Source organism: Octopus sinensis, linkage group LG23, assembly GCF_006345805.1.
Source record: "Octopus sinensis linkage group LG23, ASM634580v1, whole genome shotgun sequence".
Lineage (NCBI taxonomy): Eukaryota > Metazoa > Mollusca > Cephalopoda > Octopoda > Octopodidae > Octopus > Octopus sinensis.
In genome coordinates, this window is record NC_043019.1 from 15,252,822 (window position 1) to 15,265,321 (window position 12,500).

Sequence of the window (12,500 nt, forward strand, 5' to 3'; positions counted from 1 at the left end):
CATAAATATACATATATTTATATACAAATACATATAAACATAAGCATATGTATAGACACATACATATACAAAAATATATATAAATATACATACATACATACACATACAGACACATCCATATACGCACATATATATATAGTACCATAATTAGCATGACAATGTCAACACTGCTTATCTTCCAAATCTCTGTAGTATTATTCTTTGGCACTGAATAATGGCACCCACCCATAGAGTGTCAGGAGGGGAGAAACACATATTCTTCAGGCTTTCAGTGGAACTGGAGAAGCTGCTGCTAATGTTAAAGAACATCTGATGTCAGTCAAGCATGTGGGAGTGTGCGTGTGTGTGTGTGTGTGTGGTGTATTAAATACTCACACATACATATATATACATGCACAAAAATATACATAAATACATGCATTCATAAATACAAAGATATACACACACACACACATATATATATATATACACACACATATACACATACACATATACATATATATATATACACATACACATGTATACATATATACATACACACACATCACACATACACAAAACATATACACATAAATACACAGTATACACACATACATACACATCACACACGCACATATATATATATACATACACAAAAATATACATAAATACATGCATTCATACACAGATATACAAACACATATACATACACATCACACATACACAAGCATATACACACATACATACACATATACACAAGCATATACACACATACATACACATCACACACACACACACACACATATATATATATATATATATCAGTGGTTTTCAGCCAGGGTTCCGCCAGTACAGTCCAGGGGTTCCGCAAGAAGTTACAAAACTGCTAAAATCGCCAGTAATTTTTAATTCTCCTGTGCAGATATGTGTGCATAAGACTATTAAATTATTGCACAGGGGTTCCTCGAGCCAGTGGAATGTTTCTTTGGGGTTCCGCTCCAGCAAAAAGTTTGAAAAGCACTGATATATATATATATATATATATATATATATATAAGCACCATCCGTTCGTGTCCGTTGCCAGCATCGCCTGGCCCCGTGCCGGTGACACGTAAAAGCACCATCCGTTTGTGGCCGTTCGCCAGCTCTGTCTGGCACCTGTGCAGGTGGCACGTAAAAAACACCCACTACACTCGCGGAGTGGTTGGCATTAGGAAGGGCATCCAGCCGTAGAAACACTGCCAGATCTGACTGGGCCTGACGAAGCCTTCCAGCTTCACAGACCCCAGTTGACCCGTCCAACCCATGCTAGCATGGAAAGCGGACGCTAAACGATGATGATGATATATAACGGGAAGCTTTATGAAAATAGACAAAAGACGAAGGCAGGTGGAAAACAAACGAACAATTGTATTAGTATGGTGCTCAGGAAATATAAATAAAACAAGTCTTTAACGTTTCGAGCCTACGCTCTTCAACAGAAAGATACACAGAGAGAAAAAAAACACAGAAAGAAGGAGAGAAAAAAATGCGTGCAGTAACTAACGAATCAACATGGCGATCTGATTTCGGCCAGAAGTCAAAGATCAACATGAGACGCGAGAGCGAATTAGGGGAGATAATAGGGTTGAATGACCAGCTCCAACATAAGGGGGTGTGTGTGTATGAGGAGTATTAGTGCGTATCAGAGGTCTGGACGTGTGTATGTATAGGGTGGTGTATGTATTAGTATGTATTAGTATGTATTAGTACGTATTAGTATGTATAAGGGTGTGTGTGTGTGTGTGTGTATGAGAGAGTATATATATATATATATATATTATATATATTATATATATATATTATATCTCTTTATAAAAGGCAGATTTTATCTGCCTCCCTTTGGGAGTTATACAAATCTACAATATAGGATTTCTTCAATTACAATTTACCTTGCATTTTAAGAGTACAATGCATCGCGTCATGCCAGGTCCAGTTTTTAAAATTTAAACTCCAATAAAGCAAAATTTACAGAAAACTCACATTCTGGTGGTGTGTCAAATGTTTCTTAGTCTGGTTTACAGCACACGCAAACGCACACACACAGTGGGCAACGAATAAAATGAAAGTAATTGACTTACTGTAGTGAGTGATTCTTTCACTCTGCCTCCCACTTCTCTTTCCACACATACACACGCAAATATATAAATAAAATTGTAAGCTAACGTGCGTGTGGTGAGTGGGTGTGTGTGGGTGTGCGCGTGTGTGTGTGTGTGAGGGTGTGTGGTGTGTGTGTGTGTGTGCGTGTGCGTGAGTGTGTGACAGGAAAGTTTTTACAACGAATATAACACCTATATCCAAGTAGCAGAAAGATAAGACAGTAAGGTGTGATTTGAGGGAGATTTGGCTGCTATTTCTACCATGTCTAGCTGCCATGTAGGGGTCTCCCTCATAGGCTCATACATACATATATACATAGATAAGACAGTAAGGTGTGATTTGGGGGAAATTTGGCTGCTATTTCTACCAGGTCTAGCTGCCATGTAGGGGTCTCCCTCATAGGCTCATACATATATACATAGATAAGACAGTAAGGTGTGATTTGGGGGAAATTTGGCTGCTATTTCTACCAGGTCTAGCTACCATGTAGAGGTCCCCCTCATTGGCTCATATATATATACATACATAAGACAGTAAGGTGTGATTTGAGGGAGATTTGGCTGCTGTTTCTACCAGGTCTGTTAGGCCTTCTCATGTAAACTCAAGCTTTCTCATGCCTTGAACATAAGACCAAAGCAGAGAATGTATTCTTTTATTCTTCTGCTTTTTCCAGCCATTGGTCTGTGGCCATGCTGGGGCAATGCCTTGAAGAATTGTAGTTTAATGAATCAACTCCAGTTTTATTTTTGTAAGCATTGTACTTATTCTATCTGTTTCCTTTGTCAAACCACTAGGTGACAGGGATGTAAACAAACCAACATTCGTTGTCAAGCAGTGGTGGAGGACAATCACAAGCACAGACACACACACACACACATACATGCATACACATATACACACATACATACATACATACATATTATATATATATGTGTGTATATATATATTGCAGCGTGGAAGGTGTTTGTAAGCCATTTAAGAAACACACAAAAACCGTTAATTCACTTCAACATTTAAATTTAATTTGCCAAATTATTTTCGTCGCTTTCAGACCGCGACCTGTTCACTGACAAAAATATCGTGCTAACAGGTCGCGGTCTCAAAGTGACGAAAATATTTTGACAAATTAAATTTAAATGTTGAAGTGAATCTAACGTTTTTGTGTGTTTCTTAAATGGCTTATAAACACCTTCAACACTGCAACTGTTTTCGTTCCAGCACACGATCTCAGATCAAGTCACTTGCTATGCAAGTACATCTCTGTAACTATTATAATATTTATATATATATATATATATATGTATATTGGTAAAAACAGTAAGATAACAAAAGAAAGAAAGAGACCTCAATATTATGTAATAGAGGAATCTTTATATATAAAAGTGAGGTTGTGTGTCTGTCTCCTACGATTTAGATTCCTAACTACTCCCACATTTTGCGGTGCAGTTTAACAAAACCGGGTATCTTATAGTCGTGATTCATATCGAGACCGTCTGGGTATTAGCGCGGTCTACGATGAGTCTACGATTTAAAAAAAAATTTACCATCAATTTTTCCCATTTTTAATCCATTTTTGACATATATAAGGGAAGTAACTCTCTAAAATTTATTATTAAATCTCAGAACGTAAAAAGCTACAGTAACACCCCTCCCCCTTTGTGGTTAGCCATATTGAGATGGCTATTATACTTTACATCTCTAAAAATGCTTATATAATTATTTCCCTTACAAACCCGAGCAACGCCGGGCGATACTGCTAGTATATATATATATATACATAAATACATGCATTCATACACACATTCATAAATATATATATATATATATATTATATATATATATATGTATAAATATACATAAATACATGCATTCATACACACATTCATAAATACAAATATATACACACACACATTTATATATATTTATATACACACATACATACAAATCACATACAGACACACACAGACACACACATGTACTTCTCAGCTGGAATGGCTACATGCTCGGCACGAAAGTCTATTCATTGTAATTTGTGATATAAACTTATCCACCAGCATCCACTCCACAACAATCAACCTTCTTAAGTAGCTGCTTGTTCTTCTGATCACATTCATAAAAGAAACCCTTTTGTTCAAGAACATACCAACATTCGTCTCAGACTTGGATTCACTCTGCAGAGAACCATCACAAACATGACTGACCAAGACATTGGAGAAAAAAGGAAAATCACAAAAGAAAACAATATAGCAAAAATAAACAGAGTTAAATTATTCCATCACAAAATAATTATACCAAGAAGCAAAACAGGCACCTGTTTAGCATACTAAATGTATATGCACAGAAGAAAGGCACGGTGTTGTGGTTATGCCTGAGAGAAAATCTCTCCCTTGATGCAGCCAATCGTTGGGGTGCCACTCTATATCAAGAAGCAAAATAGGCATCTGTATAGCATACTAAATGTATATGCAAAGAAAGGCATGCTGCTGTGGTTATGCCGGAGAGAAAACCTCTTCATTGGTAGGTATTCATCATTATCATCAAGGTCCCTTAATTGATGCAGCCAATCGTTGGGGTGCCACTCTATACCAAGCAAAATAGGCACCTGTGTAGCATACTAAATGTATATGCACAGAAGAAAAGCACGCTGCTGTGGTTATGCCTGAGAGAAAATCTCTTCATAGGTAGGTATTCATCATTATCATCAAGGTCCCTTGATGCAGCCAATCGTTGCAGTGCCACTCTATACCAAGAAGCAAAATAGGCACCTGTGTAGCATATTAAATGTATATGCACTGAAGAAAGGCATGCTGCTGTGGTTATGCCTGAGAAAAAATCCCTTCATAGGTAGGTATTCATCATTATCATCAAGGTGCCTTGATGCAGCCAATCGTTGGAGTGCCACTCTATATCAAGAAGTAAAACAGGCACCTGTGTATCATACTAAATGTATATGCACGAGAAAAGCATGCTGCTGTGGTTATGCCTGAGAGAAAATCTCTTCATAGGTAGGTATTCATCATTATCATCAAGGTCCCTCGATGCAGCCAATCGTTGGAGTGCCAGTCTATACCAAGAAGCAAAATAGGCACCTGTGTAGCATATTAAATGTATATGCACATGAGAAAGGCATGCTGCTGTGCCTGAGCGAAAATCTCTTCATAGGTAGGTATTCATCATCATCATCATCATCATTATCACCTCTTAACTGATGCAACCAGCCATTGCGGTGCCGCTCTAGATGCTTTCATAGTCAGCTGTCACCACTGGTTTCTGTTCTCTGTCATGTGTAGCAGGTTTGCTGTGTTGTTACATGTCCAGTCCTCGATGTTGCCAAACCAGGATTTTTTTCCTGTCTACCTTTCCTTTGCCCTCCCTCAACTGTTCCCTGAAGATTCACCTTAGTTTCTGCAGCCATATCGAAGCTCAACAACATATGGAAAAGAAATTCCATTAGTTTTTTCCAACAAGACCCTGATGACTTCAATCCTTCTGTAAGGGTGTGAGAACTGGACTCTTACAGCTGATATAGAGTAAAGAATCCAGGCATTAGAGCACGAGTGCCTCAGAAGGCTACCATGCATCCACCACATACAGCAGAAAACAAACAGGGTTGTCAGACAGCAATACAACCAGATACAGTGGCAGACAGGAACCACTCCTTGCACAGGTAAAAAGATGAAACATAGGTATGAAGAACACAAAACATATCAGAGTGAAACAAACTTTATCATGGCAGAGGCCTATGGGAGCATTGTTGTTTGTTCCTTCTCGAGCCATGCCTGACTCATCAGGGCCGGTTTCCCGGTTTCCTTGGCGTATAGGTTCCCCACCTGGATGGGACGCCGGTCTGTCGTAGGTGAGCTGCAAGAGGCAGGAGGAAAGAGTGAGAGAAAGTTGTGGCGAAAGAGTCAGCAGAAGTTTGCCATTACTTTCTGCCGGAGCCGAGTGGAGCTTAGGTGTTTTCACTCATAAACACACACATCGCCCGATCTGAGATTCGAACCCGCAATCCCTCGACCACGAGTCCGCTGCTCTAACTACTAGGCCATATGCCTCCACTATGGGAGCATTATATTCACTTCAACCTCCTTCATTTCAGACATGCGACAGAATGAGAACACATTACTGACAGAATGTAGAATAGTCCTTCATACACCTAAAACATATGGATTGGTCGTGGTATACCTTTGACTGGTATACCTTTGATTGTAGGTCTGTGTGATCAACAGAGCGAAACAACAACAACAACAACATAAATATACTTTGCTTTTACATTTTTAATTTCTTTTTTTTTTTATCCTTTTTGTATCTCTGCAAACTAATGTCTGCAACCACAGATCACTGCCGCCAACGCCGCCACGGCCATCCTCCTTGAGATCTTCTGAATTTCAGCCAGAATAATTGAATTCTCTAACGAATACACAATTTCCTAAGGAGACAATTTCCTAAGGAGTGTCAAAGGAAACAGCTAAGGATAAGAGACGTTCTAAATTTAGAAGAATAGGGGGTCACTTCTGTCGAGATTCAACCGGCCAAAAGCAGCTTAAGAACAGGATGGGGAATTTCACTGAAGACTGTCAACACTTCTCCTCCCCCCGCCCCGCACCCTCACCAATTTTTATGTAAACTCCCACACAAACTGTAACATATCTTTGTGATGTCTTTACTCATCTGACACCATGGTGACAACTAAAAAATTATTATTAGTAGTAGAAGTGGTGGTGGTGGTGGCGGTGGTGGTGGTGGTAGTACGTTCTGAGTTCAAATCCCGCCAAGGTCAGCTTTGCATTTCATCCCTTCAGGGTGTGACAAAATAAAGCCCTAGTCAAATGATGGTGTCAATGTAATCACCTATCTCCCCAACTCCCCACAAAATTTCACACCTTGTACTTTTCATAGAATGGATTATTATTATAATTGTTATTATTATTATTATTATTATTATTATTATTATTATTGAGGTGGCAAGCTGGCAGAATTGGTAGCACACCAGGCGAAATGCTTAGCGGCATTTTTTCTGCCACTACGTTCTGAGTTCAAATTCTGTCGACTTTGCTATTCATCTTTTCGGGGTTGATAAATTAAGTACCAGTGAAATACTGGGGTCAATGTAATCAACTAGCCCCCAGCCCCAAAATTTCAGGCCTTGTGCCTTTAGTAAAAAGGATCATTATGATGATGATGATGATGATGAACAACCTTAATTGAATTTCAAATCTTAGATTTTCATCAGAGACATCTACATCAGTTTCACCAATTCCAGAGAAACGGGCAGCCAGTCAATTTATATACTCAACAGTTACGGTAGCTCCGAGTCCAAACGCCGTCATGGTTGACTCTACTTGTTATCCTTTTGAGGTCAATGAAATAAGCACCAGTTTTGCTCCAGGGTCAATTTTCACACAAAATTTCAGGCCTTGTGCCTATAATGGAAAGAATTGTTATCTATATCTATATATATATAAAGCTGAAGTTGTCTGTGTATGGCAGGTTTGGTAGCCTTCAACTAACACTATCTCCTCTGAGACCCTGCTGAGCAAGTTGACCAAAATTGAGAGTATGATAGAAGAAGGCTTGCTCTTCTGTCCGTAGAAGAAAAAATTCAAATCGGACCATGTTAACACCAAAAATTATTTACATCAAAAGGTGCTTCTTTTTCAACGAAAATCCCTATTTTTTACGATTTTTTTACTGCTGTGTCGCCATTTTTCGGTATATTTCAACCAGAAAAATGTTCACTTAAAGAGAATAACAAGCTACATAATGCGAAATTTTTACTTTTCAAAAATTCCAATTCTAAAGGGTCGAAACAAACCCGAGCAACGCCGGGCGATACTGCTAGTAAACTAGATAAACTCGACTTAGAGAGATAAGGGGGGGAGGACAAAGATTACATCACTGTACTCCCTTAACCATTAACGTCTGATACGAAACAAATGGTCAACAGCAAATCTTAACATAGAATTCCAAAGTGAAACCACTTGAGACCAAAAACTCGGCTTCAACATTTCTCAGAAATACAAACCAGCTTCCTTCAACGAACCAGATTTTAATTATCAATTCATTAAGATTAGCTGAGACAGTTGACACATATCGCCTGTGGTCCTGCCTTTGTTTTCTGACGCAGACAAAAAAGACAAAATAAACTTGTTTGGACTGTTTTTTTTTTAGCTTTATTTTCAATTTATTTTATATTTTATTTTGCTTGTTTGGTCCTCTCTTACTTCCTTGACTTAGAAAAAGAAACAAACGGTACACTGGAATTTGGCTATCTTTTGTTACCATCAGCCCATGCGCTGAGCTGTGGCATTTATTCAGACAGTTCCACACACATATATTAGGTTATCAGATAAATTTTTCTCTTTTGTCTATTACATATTCCAGTCACTAGAGTCTGGCCATGCTGGAGCACCACCTTCAAGAATTTTAATCCAAGTTATCGACCCCAGTACCGCTTTTTTTTTCTTTTTTAACCAGGTATTTATTCTGATGAACTTTTTTTTGCCAAACTGCTAAGTTATGGGGACATAAACAAACCAACACCACCAGCTGTCAAACGGTAGTGGGGACAAACACAGAAACAAAGACCCACACACAAATACATGATGAACTTCTTGCAGTTTCCAGCTACCAAATCCACTCACAAGGCAATAGCAAAAATCACTTGCCCACAGTGCCACACACACACACACTGCAATTGAACCCAGAACCATGTGGTTGGGAAGCAAACTTCTTACCACACACCTACAACACCACCTGTTTATCCCCCCCCCCCCACACACACACACCCCATTTATTTTAATCCTTCCCAATGTTATGTGAATTAACACAAAAATTATTTTAATCGCAATGTTCTATGTTTAACGATTTTGAAATTTCAATAAATTTTATCTCTTTTCAGACACAGGAGCAGGCGGGGCTGTGTGGTAAGAAGCTTGATTCCCAACCACATGGTTCCGGGTTCAGTCCCACTGCATGGTACCTTGTGCAAGTGTCTTCTACTAACTACAGCTTTGTGAGTGGACTTAGTAGACAAAAACTTGAGAGAAGCCCATGTGTGTGTGTGTGTGCATGAAAAATGCACAAATGAAAAATGAACACAGAGTGGCGAGTTAAAAAAAAGTATTTAAAAAAAAATGTTTAAACACAGACGAATGGAAAAACATAAGCGCACAAACAGAAGGAAAACAGACACAGGAGGCCCCTAAATTCCTCATCAGTTATCAACCAGATGGTATTACACAGTTTCGTGTCATTAATGAGATATAGATACAAGGGTTTTAACTCTTATTTCTTGCAGTATAGGTACTATTCAGCACCTTCAGCCACAATTAGTGATGATTAAATTTTTCATGTATATATATATATATATATATATACACACTGTAAAAACCCATGTAATTTATGCACTTTTACACAAAAATTAAAATAAACTCTCAGGGGTGTGTAGGTTACATGAGTAGATCGTTTCTAGAATTCTTTTGAAATTTCTTTTTTAAAAAAAGACATGCAAAACGTAAACATTTGTACCAGAAGTTGACTCATTTAATATCAAAATGGGTTTTTACAGAAAAAATAATTGCTTAAATACGCATATGAAGTTGACTTTTATCTATGCTGGACAGTATAATGCTTACTTTTTCTGTATAAATTTACTAAAACCATGAAATGGTTAACTAGTTTTTGAAGTCTGACGTTCATGCTGGCAAACACGGTCTGGGCCATATTTTACATTGCTTGGAGTTTCTAGCTATCGCAATGGAGCACATATTTAATTTCTCCTTGACAGTAAACGATTCGTAAGTTTTGCCCATACTGACAATAACGGTAATGACAAATTTTTGAAGTTTACTTGACATTTTAAAAGTGTGAACGAGATTAAAATTTCGACACTCCGTATCAAAGGTTCCGACAACAAAAGGCGGAAAAGAAATCTGTTTACATAATCAGCTTGGTCGGTCACCCTCTGTCAGTTGAGTAAAGTGTCATCCAAGCTGATGTTTATTGGTAATTAAACTTAATTTGGAACACCTGTGTGTATTTATCAGTTTTGTTTTTGTTGGTAATTCTCATCAACAACTTTTCCTGTGATCGTGATTTGAGAAGACATACAGCAGTATGCTAAAGATCGGACATAATCACTTGAGGGCAAGAAATGTCAAATAAAGTTTATTATAAACATTACAAACACTTTGTAATTTAATAGCTTTTAATGTGATACCTGTTAAAACAGAAATTACTTTTATCCAATGAAAATTTAATAAAATCTAATCAAAAGTAAGTGAAATTATGCTCAATACAACTAAACTGAAAACCCTTTTCCCCTGGCTATAAACTTTTGGTGTGTGAATTTTACATGAGAAGCTTTTTTTAACAATTTTTATCCTGAAAATCACCTGCGTAAATTACACAGGAGCGCAAATCATATGGGTTTTTGTAGTATATACACCATTTTATCACAGTAGTATCACAAGAGAGACTATCATCTCCTCATCAAAACTGAAGGGTCCCTAATAAAACTGAAAAGCTCCTGACAACATGAAGAGGCCTTCAACAAGTTATCTTGACCCTATGTGGTCTCTGCTCATTTACCAACAGCTCTGCAGAGTGTATTATTGATTAACTCAATCCCAGAGCTTCACTGCTACTCCATTTTATCAGCAACAGTGTACAGCACCATCCACAATGATAGAATCTGCTCTGTTGCTTACTTTCTCTCTTCTCTCCATCTGTTTTCTCTCCTTATTCCTTTCTTTAGAAGAATGGAAGCTTGAAATATCAAAGATTCTTCCATTTTACTTGAACATCAAAACAATAATACCTTCTTTGTTGTTCTCTGTCCCTTTGGGGGTTTTTTGGACAATTTTGAGTTGCTTATTTTATCAATGCCAGAAGAACGAAAATCAAAGTCGACCCAATTAGGATTTTAATTAAATAAACACAAGGCATTTTGTTCGACAAGTTTGCTTCTCCACTGCTCCACTGCAACTCTCATCATCATCATCATCATCATCATCATCATTTAACATCTGTTTTCCATGCTGGCATGGGTTGGACAGTTTGGCAGGAACTGGCTAACCTAAAGGACTGCACCAGGCTCCATTTTGGAATGGTTTCTAAAGCTGGATGCCCTTCCTAAAACCAATCACTTTACAGAGTGAATTGGGTGCTTTTTACATAGTACTAGTCAGGTGTTTTTATGTGGCAAGCCAGAGTACAACACCAAGATCCATTTTTCTGTTTTGGCATGGTCTTTATAGCTGGATGCCCTTCATGACGACAACTAGTTTACAAAGTGGACTGGGTGTTTTTTACATGGTACCATCACAGGTACTTTTTACAAGGCACCATCATGGGGTGCTTTTTACAAGGTGCCAGCACAAGTACATTTACATGGCATCACCACATGCACTTATCTACATGGCATCAGCCGGGTGTCTTTATGTGGGGCCACCATGGGTGCTTTTTTTTATGCGACACCGCTATCCTACTAAAAGCAGATCTACAAAATCTACAAGTACCAAAGTAATCAAAAACGCTATATTTAGCAAGACCGAAATTGCATAACCCGTTGGTACAGACTGACTTTTATCGAGGACAGCATGGAGAAAACAACAACAACAACAACAACATCAACAACAATAGTGAATGTATTTTTAAAGCCAAAACACAGATAAGACCAAAGTTTATGTTCTATCTCATTCAAACTATATCTGTCTAGATATAGTTTTAAAACTATATTTAAAACAGTTTATGGAAAAACAACAGCCATATTCATTATCAAAAAGAAATGCTTTATCACTCATTTGTTTTAGCTCTGCTGTTGTTCTTGCTGTTGTTGTTGTTGTTGTTATTGTTATTGTTGTTGTTGTTGTTGTTGTTGTTGTTGTTTTGGGTTTTTTTTTGTTTTAATTTTAAATTGATATGTGTTATGTTCTGTTCTGTTATTTTGATTTTTCTTTTTTTTAGAGATTAGTCAGACGAGGAAGGGCCGTATCCATGAGCTTCGTTAGTACTCTGAGATTGGGGTGGGGGGTAAGTGGGGTTGGAGGGGAAGAACGGAGAAAGAGACAAGGTCCAAAAAAGCTTGCAACAAAGAGGACTCTGCAAAAGGCACCCAAGAACCTGGTGGTGGTGGTGGTGGTGGTGGTGGTGGCAGCGGCAGCGGTGGTGACAATAGCAATGGTGGTGGTGTTGGTGATGGTAGTGATAGCTGTGATAGTGACAGTGGTGGTAGTGCTGGTGATGGTTGTGGTGATGGTGATGGTTGTGAAGGTGGTGGTGGTGGTGGCAGTAGTGGTGGTGATGGTGATAGTGGTGATGGTGATGGTGATAGTGGCAGTGGCAGCAGTGGTGGTGGTGGTTATGATGGTGGTGGCACA